Source organism: Podarcis filfolensis (genome assembly GCF_964270895.1).
Source record: "Podarcis filfolensis genome assembly, chromosome: 3".
Classification (NCBI taxonomy): Eukaryota; Metazoa; Chordata; class Lepidosauria; order Squamata; family Lacertidae; genus Podarcis; species Podarcis filfolensis.
The window spans coordinates 50,157,087-50,170,499 of record NC_139606.1 but is presented as its reverse complement, the minus strand read 5'-3'; positions in this window follow the sequence as shown (position 1 = coordinate 50,170,499).

Genomic DNA, 13,413 nt, shown 5'->3' with positions numbered 1-13,413 from the left:
TGTGTGTGTGTAGTGCACATTTCCTCAACCCCATTTTCTCCACACTGGATATCTTCCCATACCACATAAATTCACTATAAAATCTGAGGAAGAGGGGGGCTGTTCTGTGAAGGCTGCCCCTCACTTCCTTCTCTACAGCAAATAAAGGATGATGTTTGCGCACAAAGGATTCCCTTAGCATATGGACCACAGAGCAGCACTGAAGCCATGTGTGAATATTTAAAAGGAAAAGCATTTTGCCCCATTTTGCACATGAAGAGGAATGTTGGTTCCCTCTGTGTTTGCTTTCCTTATGTCCACATTGCTCACAATTTAATTTTAGGGCTTGACATAATCTTTTGGGAGAGGGAAAATAAACCCTGTTACTCCCTACTTTACAACCTGCACCAGTCCCAGAAAAATCAAAACAATAAAGCTCTTACAGGCCTTCAGAGCTGCTGCTGCATAAAGGAAATACAATTTATTATGACCTCCAAGGAGGCTAAGGTGGCGTACATGATTCTCTCTTTCCTCATTTTATCATCACAATAACCTTGTGGGGTAGGCTAAGATACTAGATAGTTCAACATTATAACAACTACACTGTATTATCTTCTATATGAAGTTCCAAATTCAATGTAGTAACTTAGTGCGAATATTTTATTAATAAGCAAGCACACACATCCACACATATCTGGAAGAAGCAAAGATCACCAGTGTTGAAGCAATGATTCTTCAACATCAACTTCATTGGACTGGTCATGTTGTTCAGATGCCTGATTATTGTCTTCCAAAGCAACTGCTCTATTCCCAGCTTAAGAATCGAAAGTGAAATGCTGCTGGACAACAAAAGAGATTTGAAGACACTCTCAAGGCAAATCTAAAAAAAATGCAGTATAAGCATGGCTAATTGGGAAACGCTGGCCTGCGAGCGCTCCAATTGGAGAATAGCCTCTACCAAAAGTGTCATGGACTTCAAAGAAGCACAAATTCAAGATGAAAGGGAGAAACAAGCTAAGAGGAAGGCAAGTTTGGCAAATCCTCACTGAGATCAACTCCCATCCGGAAACCTATGTCCTGACTGTGGAAGGACATGTGGATCCAGGATTGGCGTCCAAAGTCACTTATGGACACACCATTAAGACCATATTTATGGAAGACAATCTTACTCAACTAAGAGTGATCACCAAAGAAAACTCTTAGATTCCACTGAAATGCAAGATGCATGTTTCCTTTAAAGAGAGATGAAGGAAATATTTACTGCCTTATAAAATTGGAAGAAATATGTGATTAAAAAGCAATCATTAGCTTTAAAGCTCAAGTAAGTCTCTTTATTAGGTGTTAATAATTTTATTAGGTGCTGAATTGCTTTAGGGTTGGGACCAGATGATTCAGTATTAAGCATCTTGATGCATCACGAGTCTCCACCCCCTTTTCCTGCTGTGGCATGTACACATATGAAGCTATGTGTACATTGAAGGAAACAGGTAATTATTTACAAGGCACCTCTCTTGTCTATGACTAGGTGTAAAGCATCACTAATGTTAGCATGTCATTATTCACATGAATACGTTTCCTGTATCTTTATAAGAAAGGTAAAAGGAAATTGCACTATGATGATCAAATGACAATAAATCTGACAGCTCCCTAATCAAATCCTTTTTATATATAATAACATTTTTTTAAAAAAAAATATTCAAATTAAATAAACTGTATTATAAAAATTTACTTTAAAAATACACAGACAAGGGTAAAAAGAACAACTGTATAATACAAACTAAGGTAAGCAACACCCCACTAGCAGCAGCTCTCATTCTAAATGATTCATATAATGAAATGAAATGAAATGAAATGAAATGTCTATTTTGCCAACATGGATATGAATAGAAAATTGAGTTTTGTATGTAGCAATGCAAGACAAGCACAGTTAAAGGAAAGCTTGTGATATACTCAGTTGTTGTCCAGGTGTTTGGATATAATCCATAAATGGATGCCAGACTGTGTGAAAGTCCAGTCGTTTAGCTTTCCTTTGCTCCTTTCAGTACAAAAATACCTTTATCTGCCATTGCTATATTCCATAATCTATGCAGAAAGCATCAATTGTAAACACTGCCAATAATTTCCAGTGTTTAGCTGTCTCCAACTAGGCTGCCAGCAATAAAAAGAATAGCAAGGATTCATGTGTCACATATTTATCAATTTTATCACACAAATCAAATCATTCTTAAAATCAATGGGGAAGGTCTAGGTTCATGACTCACCAAACCCATTCCTAAGCAGGCTAGGCGCTCACTCTTTTGTTTCTTAAGAGCTTTTATCAGATAAATACCTGACACATCAGGAATACAGTGAAATGAATCTTGACTTTTTTAAAAAAGTTTTAAAAACAGGGTTCCTAATAATCACCAAGAGATCTGTACCCACATTCAGATATACATGCAGGACTTTTTACAACCATTTTAAGGATTGCGCAACTGCCTTCTGCCACAATGCCAGTTCCCTCAACCAGTGGGGAACTTTTGCCCTTCCTAATGTTGTTGAACTCAAACTCCCATCACCTTCACCCAGCATAGTCAATGATCACACACGATGGGAACAATGTCCAACAATGTCTCCTATGCACTCCTCCCCCAGCACAGACATTTCAGCCCCAGAGAACATTTGTGCCACACATGGCTGTCACTCGTCCTAAGGGGGTCTTTTTTCACTCTTTCCATTCTGGTTACGTGTAATAAAAAGAAATGTATCAGGTCTCTGTGTTCATTGACATTATTGTGCTCTATTTTCCTCACCTCTGTTCCACTTCAGCCAGCTTTTCAAAGGATAGTTCTGCTTTGAAAGATGATTCCAATGTAAACTGTCTGATGTGGCAGATATTCCACTTCGGTGCAGAAAAAAAAAGCTAAATAAGTAGTAAGAAAAACCCAAGGCAATGCTCTGAATTTTCAGAGCAAAAATAAATATGATGGCAGCAGATCTCTGCACTTACAGCTTGGATTTCAGTAATGAAGTAAGAAACAGGGTAAGTCCTATCTATGGATCAAAAGGACAATGCAGCTCTGGAGAGCTGAAGGTCACCACTTCTAAATCTTACCTCCATGCAACACTTCTTTTGAGGTGTTTGGTTTTGTACACACCACACATTTAAAGCACCCTCCTAAAGAATCTTGGGAAATGAAATTTGCTAAGGGTGATGGCAATTGTAGGTCTGTGAAAGGTAAAGTACAGTTCTCATGATTTTTCGGTGGCTGGGTGGGGATAGAATGGATGTGCTGTAAATGTGTGGTGTGTACACAGCCAAAGTCTCTTAGCCGGGGTCACTTTTATGATATCGCCACCTGGCTGGGAGAAAAATGCCTTGGGAGAGAGCTATGTGGAGATTTCTGAACTTTTCACATGCACACTTCCTTTGTGGTTGTAACAGATCCAGATTGAAATACATAGATTTGCCACAGTCACATCTATTTTACCAGCCCTTGAAGGGAGGTTGATAAAGTTTAGCAGTAGTGGCTGGTGAGGCAGCACAGGTGGGCCTCCATTGCTCTCCTGGCTTCCCAACATAGCAGATCACTGGCGCTTGCTGAGGCATGGGGAACTCAATGCTGCGCCACTGTTGGAGCTAAATGAGACTTGCGATTTGGATTTGATTATATTGAGGCATATTTCAGGTGTGTTTGTATTGGCTCATGACACAGAATGAGGAAGGAGGAGGTAGAAATCCAGAGGATAAGCCAGCACACTAAGACAGCAATCCTTGAAACAATTTAAAGTGGTTTCTTTGAATAACTACAGGTGGCACTGTGGGTTAAACCACAGAGCCTAGGACTTGCCGATCAGAAGGTTGGCAGGTCGAATCCCTGTGACGGGGTGAGCTCCCGTTGCTCTGTCCCTGCTCCTGCCAACCTAGCAGTTCGAAAGCACGTCAAAGTGCAAGAAGATAAATAGGCACCGCTCTGGCGGGAAGGTAAACGGCGTTTCCGTGCGCTGCTCTGGTCACGTGACCCGGAAGCTGTACGCTGGCTCCCTCGGCCAATAAAGTGAGATGAGCGCAGCAACCCCAGAGTCGGTCACGACTGGACCTAATGGTCAGGGGTCCCTTTACCTTTACCTTTAATCTTCTATAAGTTTTGTATCACTTTAACTATCATGGCTACTTCTAACTGGGTTGGCAGCTGTGGATTCTTTGTTACTATCCTTAGTAGCAGTCATGGTGCAGGAGATAGGGTGCTCCTCCTCCTCCTGCTGCTGCTGCTGCACCAAGGACCGTACCAGGGTGGGCAGGGCAGGATGGCAGAAAGGTGAGGAAACATCAGGTTGGTAGCTACAGGTGCCTATGTGCAGCAGCACCCCATCTCACAGGCTGCAACTGATCCCTAACACCTTTATTGATTTATTTCGTTTCAGGTATTTATCACAACTTATCAGCAGTCTGCATTAAAAACAAACAAACCACACCATACAGAGCATAAGAGCAATAAAAGTTAATCATAAAAACAGAAAACTGCCTTAAAGTAGTTTAGAAACCACTCTTGCCTAATCTTAAATGCTTAGGTTCTCGCAGAAGAAGGAATGACTGTGAAACTAGTGTTAGTGTAAGTGTTCTGCATGTGTTAGTTACATCACGTGTTCTGGCCCACACTGCAGCCCAAGTTCCATGAGTCAATCATGTGCAATCTGTTATACGCCATTTATGTCAATGACAAAATTACTCCAGATTTCAATGGTCCACACTATGGAGTCAGCAGCTTAAGAACTAGAGTTGGTGTGTACTAATGTAAATTTCTAAGATTATTAAATTTCTTGAAGTAGGGCAACATTTACACTGACGGCTTCACTGTAATTAATTGCAGCATATTTGGAAGGAGAAAGCCACATTTGAAACATGAATATACTTTTCAAAGGCATTGCTGTTGTTGACAATAACATTCACCTGTATCCTCCTTCCTTGATGCCTAGAAGTCCCACAATAATGGAGCCAGGGCTACCTGAAATGATGGTGCAAGTCCAGCAAACTGATACCTTGAATGCCCATACAACTTGGGCCCAAAGTACCTTGAAGGACTGCCTGATTCTTTATGTTCTGCTTCAGTCCCTGAGGTCTTCTGATAGGGCACTTTTGGTGGTCCCACATGCTTGGCCTTTACCAGAGGCTGAGCCTTTGGCGTGGCAAGCCCTGCCCTGTGAAACTCATTAGTCTGGCAGGAGTCATCCTTGCCCATTTTTAGACATCATCAAAAAAGTGTATTATCCAGACAGATCTTGCAAAACTGAGTTTCTTTGCCAATCAGCTTTTACTTTCTCCTTTCTTGGTTTTACTGTGTTTCTTAGATTGAAATTTTATATGAAATGAATGAATGACTACAAAAGCTCAGCTGTTATTTATACACTTGCTTGTATGCACCTTGCATGGATGTTTCTTGTTACTGTATCAGGCCTGAAAAATATGAATACAGTACCTGACTCTTCCTGGTATTCTGAAAGAGCATGACTAACCCTACTGGATTTCAGCATGCACAGTTTTTCTTTGGATGTCAATGCCTCCAAGAATACAAATTCTTACTCACTTATATTTTGGTAGACAACATGAACTCTGCAACACGAAGACAGATGGGAAATCCTGGGGTGGCAATCCCACCAGGCCACCCAACAAAACAAAGTGAAAGAGCACATCACCACATCATATGAAGACAAGCAAGCAATGCAATGAAACTGCTGGTCTAATTACATGGCAAGCACTGTGGGAAACCAGATCCAGTTGTTCCAACCACTGTGCATATGCTGCTTCTTTTTTAAAAAAGAAAAGAAATAAACATTAGAAGCACATCTTGCAACACTGATTTGTTTTATCAGTTGGAGGCTAAGAAAATTCTCAAAAAATACTTACTAGCCCACTAATTGTGTGCTAAAGTCAATGGGAATGACAAACGTGTGTGCGCTTTCAGGATTCCAGCTGATGGGTCTTGTGGTGAGAATATTTTGAGTATCAAAGCCAACGTTTTCATTTCTTTATTCATTTCTTTTGATGGGTTTCCCCCCTCACAACTATTTAGTCAGCTTGATGTAATGATATTAAGCAAGTGTTTACCATGGACATGTGCAGAAGAATGGATAATCTTCAACAGTACATAAGAAAATGTTCTTTGCATTGATGCCATACTTTACAAGGGGTCACAGCAGACATATGGGACAATCACCTCTATCTTAAATGCTTTCCTTGCCTAGATATAAATTGGGGTAGGAAAGTCCATTCATTAGGCAAGAAATAGTACAAAGAAGAAGCAGGGAGAGCTGCTTCTACCTCACTATGTTCCATTGCTATTAAGAAGTCCCCTGACCAAGCTCAGTTCTCATAGTGGAAGTAAGCCAGACAGGATTGGCCCAAGTGGGTAAGTCCCCCAACAAGGATGGAGAACCTGTCCTCCAGATGTTATTAGACTATAGCTCTCATCACCCCTAATGCTTGGCCATACTAGTTGGGAATGGTTGGTGGTGAAGTCCATCAACATTTGGAGGGTCACAGGTTCTCCATCCTTATTCTATAATTATTCTTAATGACACTCCAGATTGGGTTTTGGCTACTCCCCAAACAGAGTTATTTTACAACAACAGAATCTCCTTCTTGAAACAACATCACCATGAGATCTAGGTCTGCATATATTACCATTGAGAGGCTGCACTGATAATATCAGATCATGAGAAAGAGGAGCCTCTTAAGTAACAAGGACCTAAGAAGGGAAATCTTCCTCTCCTATTGCTGCCTTTGATTCTGCTATTCCACAAGTTTTCATAGTTGCCCAATGATCTTATCACATTGCCACAATTATACCAAGAACACCATTATTTTTTAAAGAAACCTCTTCTCTCTCTCCCTTCCTTCTCATACAGACTCCAGATACACTTCCTTTTCACACAGAATCCCTGGTTCAGGTCCAAACACCAGCATATGGTAGCCTGAGGTACTGCTGTCCATAAAACCAGATTGCTGTAGTCAAAACAAAAAAATTTTTTTCCTTCCAATAGCACCTTAAATGCTGGAAGGAAAAAACTGGAAGGAATTTTTTTTTTTGTTTTGACTATGGCAGACCAACACGGCTACCTATCTGTAACACTGGAAGGAAAATTTTTTTTTGTTTTGACTATGGCAGACCAACACGGCTACCTATCTGTAACCAGATTGCTGTAGGTAGGAGATGGTAGCTAAAAGGAAACTCTTATCAATCTTGTGAAACAACTGCCATACCTAAGAAGCATCAAAACTTGATAGTCAAGTTGTACCACCATCATTTGCAACTTTTAAGGGTATGATTGTCCTTGAATAGTTTCTGTCATTATCCTGACTAAAGAGATTTGTATGGTAACAGTGTGAGGTGAAGCAATATTTCAGCCTTCTTAATCATTCTCCTTTGAAAAGAATTAAACTAGATGGAAGGACTTGAAAAGCATTTATAGAACACAAGCTCAGGCAAACTGAATCAGAGTTTATGAATGATAATCAGCTTTAATTGAAGACCATAACCTTTGTTTCCAATTATAGCTGACTCACTTTGTTTATTTGTTCCTGTTGATCAAGGAAGTGTCTTTGTTCCTGAGGAAATACATTCTGTGGCTCCTCAGTCATGAACCATGACGGAGAGACCTTCTGAAAGTTTTCACTCATTTAAATGTAGGAGGATGTTGAGTGTGGGTTATCTGTGCTCCCCCCTCTTCTTCTTTGTTGATTGGTTAGGGCCCAGTATGATGAGACTATAGAAGTAAACAGTTGGAGAAATGTTAAATATAGCTTAAACAAGAGGAAAATGACTTCCTCAAATTAGCTCAGTGATTTTGGAGAACAAGTATTGTCGGTACAATGCATAACATTACTAGCTGCTTCCATATTAGTGTGGAATTGATATGTTTTAGTCATTCGCTTACTATGGGGCACCCACAAGACATTGCCATCCAATTGCTGTCCTCAGGGCTGACCCAAGATATTTTGGTATCTGAGGCAAATCAGAAAATGGCATCTCGACCTGAGATCCATAGTTTGTTAAGGGATATAAATACAGTGCTTTTTTCTAAAAAATAATAATATATGTTTAGGGGTACTCTCATTTTGACTAAAAATATATATCACAATTTTATAGTTCAAATCGGGGAAAATAAATACAGTAAATGGACACCAGTACAAAGATTCACAAAATGTTTAGGGGTATGTGTACCCCTGCATACGCCCAGAAAAAGCACTGTATAAAAATATATTTGCAGATGCCTCTTTCCCAACTCCATTCATCTTTCTTCGCAAATTGCCTCTACTCTTTCCTCTTTGGAACAGACAATAGGGCTCCCAGAGAGGGAAGAAAAAGAGGAGAGCTTGCTATCTGACTCCTGTTCCCCACTGCCTCACTCCCTCATGGCCTCCAGCAGCTTCTTCAAACCATGGCCAGCAGCTTCAAAGTTGCCTGGGCAAGCAAATGGGGTCCTGGTGGCTGCCCTGCATTGTTGGAGTTGTTGTTCTCAGCTCCACAGGCTACCATTAATTCTCCTTCTGGCTCCTGCCCAAGAAAACTACAATTCTCAAAACCCATTGTGAAGGGTTTACCAGGGCTTTTGGAAATTGCTGGTGGTTCTTTGATTGGTTGCAAACAAGGAGCCAGCCTTAAAGGCACAACTGTGGTCTGCCATGGTGCTCCCCACCTCCCACTACTGGGATACACATATAATCAACAAAGCCTGAAGCCACACTTACTCAAATGGCACATGAGCACTCATTTCAAGGATCTTCTATCTTCTGAGCAAGAGTCAGAGACTGGGCCAGAGAAGAGGGAGACAGTATAGATTTACAACAGGGGTTTACGGGAGGTCACAGCTCAGAGGCGAGAAGCTGAGAAATATTGGGAGGAAAGCAGGAATGATGATGATGATGATGATGATGATTTATTTATACCCCACCCATCTGGCTGGGTTTCCCCAGCCACTCTGGGCAGCTTCCAACAAAATATTAAAATACAATACAGTGGTACCTCAGGTTAAGTACTTAATTCGTTCCGGAGGTCCATACTTAAACTGAAACTGTTCTTAACCTGAAGCACCACTTTAGCTAATGGGGCCTCCTGCTGCTGCCATGCCGCCGGAGCACGATTTCTGTTCTCATCCTGAAGCAAAGTTCTTAACCTGAAGCACTATTTCTGGGTTAGCGGAGTCTGTAACCTGAAGCGTATGTAACCTGAAGTGTATGTAACCTGAGGTACCACTGTAGTCTATTAAACATTAATAGCTTCCCTAAACAGGGCTGCCTTCAGATGTCTTCTAAAAGTCTAGTAGTTGTTTTTCTCTTTGACATCTGGTGGGAGGGCATTCCACAGGGCGGGTGCCACTACTGAGAAGGCCCTCTGCCTGGTTGGCCTCTCACAGCGAGGGAACCGCCAGAAGGCCCTCGGCACTGGACCTCAGTGTCTGGGCGGAACAATGGGGGTGGAGACGCTCCTTCAGGTATACTGGACCGTGGCCATTTAGGGCTTTAAAGGTCAGCACCAACACTTTGAATTGTGCCCGAAAATGTACTGGGAGCCAATGTAGGTCTTTCAAGACTGATGTTATGTGGTCTCGGTGGCCACTCCCAGTATAGCTACCACATTCTGGATTAGTTGTAGTTTCCAGGTCACCTTCAAAGGTAGCCCCACACAGAGAACATTGCAGTAGTCCAAGCAAGAGATAACTAGAGCATGCACCACTCTGGCGATATAGTCTGTGTTGAAAAGCATGGGGGAGAGGACAGAACCCTGAGGCACCCCACGTGAGAGCCCAGGGGTCTGAACACTCATCCCCCACCACCACTTTCTGAACACAGCCCAAGAGGAAGGAGCGGAACCACTGTATGACAGTGCCCCCAGCTCCCAGCCCCTCTAGACGGTCCAGAAGGATGTTATGGTTGGTGGCATCAAAAGCCACTGAGAGATCCAGCAGAACTAGGAAACAGCTCTCACCTTTGTCCCTAGCCCGCCGGAGATCATCGACCAGTGCGACCAAGGCAGTTTCAGTCCCATGATGAGACCTGAATCCCGACTGGAAGGGACCCAAATGGTCCATTTTTTCCAGGCGTGCAAGAAGCACTAGGGGAGAGACAGCTGACAGACTCAGTGTCTTTAGAAAGCATTCCAGACCCCCCTCCTCCCAGAACCCTGGCGGGCATTGAAAGTAGGAGAACAGAAAGCTCAGAGGCAGAAAGCACAGATCAGCCAGCACAGGGATGATGTACAATAGGAGAGACGGAGGGGGTGGGGCTTTACTCAGAGCAACACCATTACTGAAATAGAGGCACCTTACTAAGCCTCTCTCTGTGAATATTGAATCAAAGACTTGGTAAGAACTCTTCTTGTTTATCTGATTCTTGGCTGCCCACCGTGGGAGGGATCAGATTCACTGAAGCCTGACAGCAAGCTGTATTGACAACTTGAGTTAACTTGAGTTAACAAAGCAGTTTATCCATAAGGAAAAAGCTATGGTTCTCTTTCATGCTATACACTGGTAATGCGTAAGCTTCCCAAAACATCCCTTGGGTTAACTCAAAAGGTATTGAAGTTCTTAAAAAAAAAAGGTAGAACTCAAGATAATTTCCCCCTGAAGGTTCAGAAAAACAGTTTGGGAGCCTTTTCCCTACCTACTTAGGAACAAATAGCTTCATTACTTCCTGTTAGAAGTGGGAAGAAGACCTTCCATAGAGATGAAATAAGAGGGTTGGGGCCAGAGTGTCTTTATTGTACAGTATGACCCTAGAAACTGACAAAAGATATCAACTAAGTTTGACATCCAGTGGCATCCAGTGAAGACATGAGCAGCATCATAGAAAGAAACACTAAACTTTTCTTTTAAGTAACCTTTTTGCATCAAAGTGGGGAACATTAAACTATTCAGTTTCCTGTAAATACAGATTACTTTTTTGTCTGGAATGCATAACCTTGAGGTGGTGAAATACTAGATTTTTTTTACACTGTTGAACAGTGAGGAAGGGGTTGTTCAGGGCTCTTCAAGCAAAAACAAGCTTCCAGATCATTCTATAAAATGGGGATTATGACGTAGAGAACAGAGGTTATCCCACAGAAAGTCTGATGACAGCAGTGACTAATATCTTTTATACAGCGCTGAGTAATCTGATGGAGTCTGATGAAACAGCAGGGAATGATTTAGCACAATGTGCATGGACGTCTAAAGACAGTTATCTTAATAAAAAATGACACTGTGGCAAAGTCACATTTGCCTCAAATGAAGCTAGAAGGCACCCTGAGGTGACTGTGAAACGGCATGACTATGGGCCACTGCTATTCATTCTGATCAGCTATAGATGGTTAAACTTTGGATAAACTGACACACTTGATCACTGCAGCTTCAGCTGTAGGCTTGGTCACATCCATGTTCGTGTACTTCACTTGCTTCTCATGTGATTTCTCTATCCTTGACTTGATGACCTGCACCACAGTGTGCGACCTTAAACCATTTAAAATGGTTTAAATTTCAAATTTAAAAGGAATATGTTTGGAATATATGACATAATATGAAAGTTCTAGCTGTTGTCTTTAATTGCATTTACAGCATATAATGGCATATACAAATGTACAAGTCATCACTTGCCATCAAGTGATGGCTATGTGGATCAGACCACTGTGTCCCATGGAATTTGCCCAACAGATCCACCATACAGTCCACACCCATCATCCTCAGGGTTCATTCACAAACCAAATACTAGTAATTCAGAAAGGAACCTGAGCCAGAGACTTACCTGATCTCAACCAGAAAGTGCCCAGCTGCAACTGATTACAGCAGGAAACGCTTGAATCATGCGGTGGCACAGAAAGCACTCATGCTGGATGGTTGGGTGATTACACACCCGACCATTGTTTACAGCAAGATGACCCTATTTTGAGATGATGGCGTACATTTTCCAATTGGGGGAACAATGTCTGGTTGGCCAATATTGCAGAGGGCATGAAGGATTGGTTGCAGGTGTGAGGATATTTGGCAGCAAGCCTTGGGCTCTTGTGGCGGGAGGTGTGGCCATCACCTGCCCCTCCAAGCTGAAGGATATTCCGTTAAAGGAATCCGGGGGTGTGGATCTTGTCCTAAGTCCGGGGCTGGGCTAGGGCCATGCCACGACCCCATTGGGAACCCAGGGGGAGCTCGAGTTGGTTTGCATCGACAGGGCTCCCACTACCAGTGGTTGACCCTTGCTGGACTCCCTGCATGATGGGCAGGAGTCAGATATAGTCAGGTCAATTCCAATGCCTAAGCCAATACCGCTCACATTCTGTAACCATTAAAGTTGTGGCCTAAATTAGCCCAATAACATTAACCTAATATCTGTGTCCTTGTGTCTTATTCATCAACGAGGGGGTGGTCTCGGGGTCTCGACACGCAAGTCTGACTGTTTTGCCTAGGATAGAATTACCTGCAATCATTGGCTAAAAGCACATGTTACCAGTTGCTAGCTAATTATGCTTCATACAATAAAAATAGGGATGCGGGTGGTGCTGTGGTTTAAACCACAGAGCCTAGGACTTGCCGATCAGAAGGTTGGCGGTTCTAATCCCTGTGACGGGGTGAGTTCCCATTGCTCGGTCCCTGTTCCTGCCAACCTAGCAGTTCGAAAGCACTTCAAAGTGCAAGTAGATAAATAGGTACCACTCCGGCGGGAAGGTAAACAGTGTTTCTGTGCACTGCTCTGGTTCACCAGAAGCGGCTTAGTCATGCTGGCCACATGACCCGGAAGCTGTACGCCGGCTCCCTCGGCCAATAAAGTGAGATGAGCACCACAACCCCTGAGTCAGTCACGACTGGACCTAATGGTCAGGGGTCCCTTTCCCTTTCCCTTTCCCTTTACAATAAAAATAGTTGCCTTCTAGGTTAATATGCTCTCTTTCATCCTTTCATGTAATTCCTATAAATATCACTGAAATCTGATAGCAAAGCTGAAAATAGAAACACTTTCTCCTCTTCCTGCTGGGCACCAACACCTGCCATCCTAGGGTTGTTTCCTGGGCCCCAGCAGGGCGCATGTCCCAGATCCTCCACATCAGTAAGCTGGGTCTGTGAGCCCCTATTTTAATTTTCCCAACACCCCCATGTTAAACACACCAGGGCATTATGGGAAATCAAAGTGGTAGCTCCCGGCTGCTGTCATAGTTGGGTAAACCTGAATGGTTCCATCATTATAAGAATGTGCCCTTCAGAGATCACTTTGCTGAGGGTCCCATCAAATTTGGAATTGCTCCTCCTCCTCCTTTACTTCCTATTATTACTACTCATTTATTTAGCCAAAGCGCCTATAGTGTTGCAGGTGTTGTACAGATGCTAGGTGGAATTCAGCCTCATGCAGCTTTGCGTATGTGTGTGTCCTCTATTTGTGTTTGTAAACTTTAAGTAAGTAAAGACAGGCCCACACCAGAAATTATTTCAAAACGT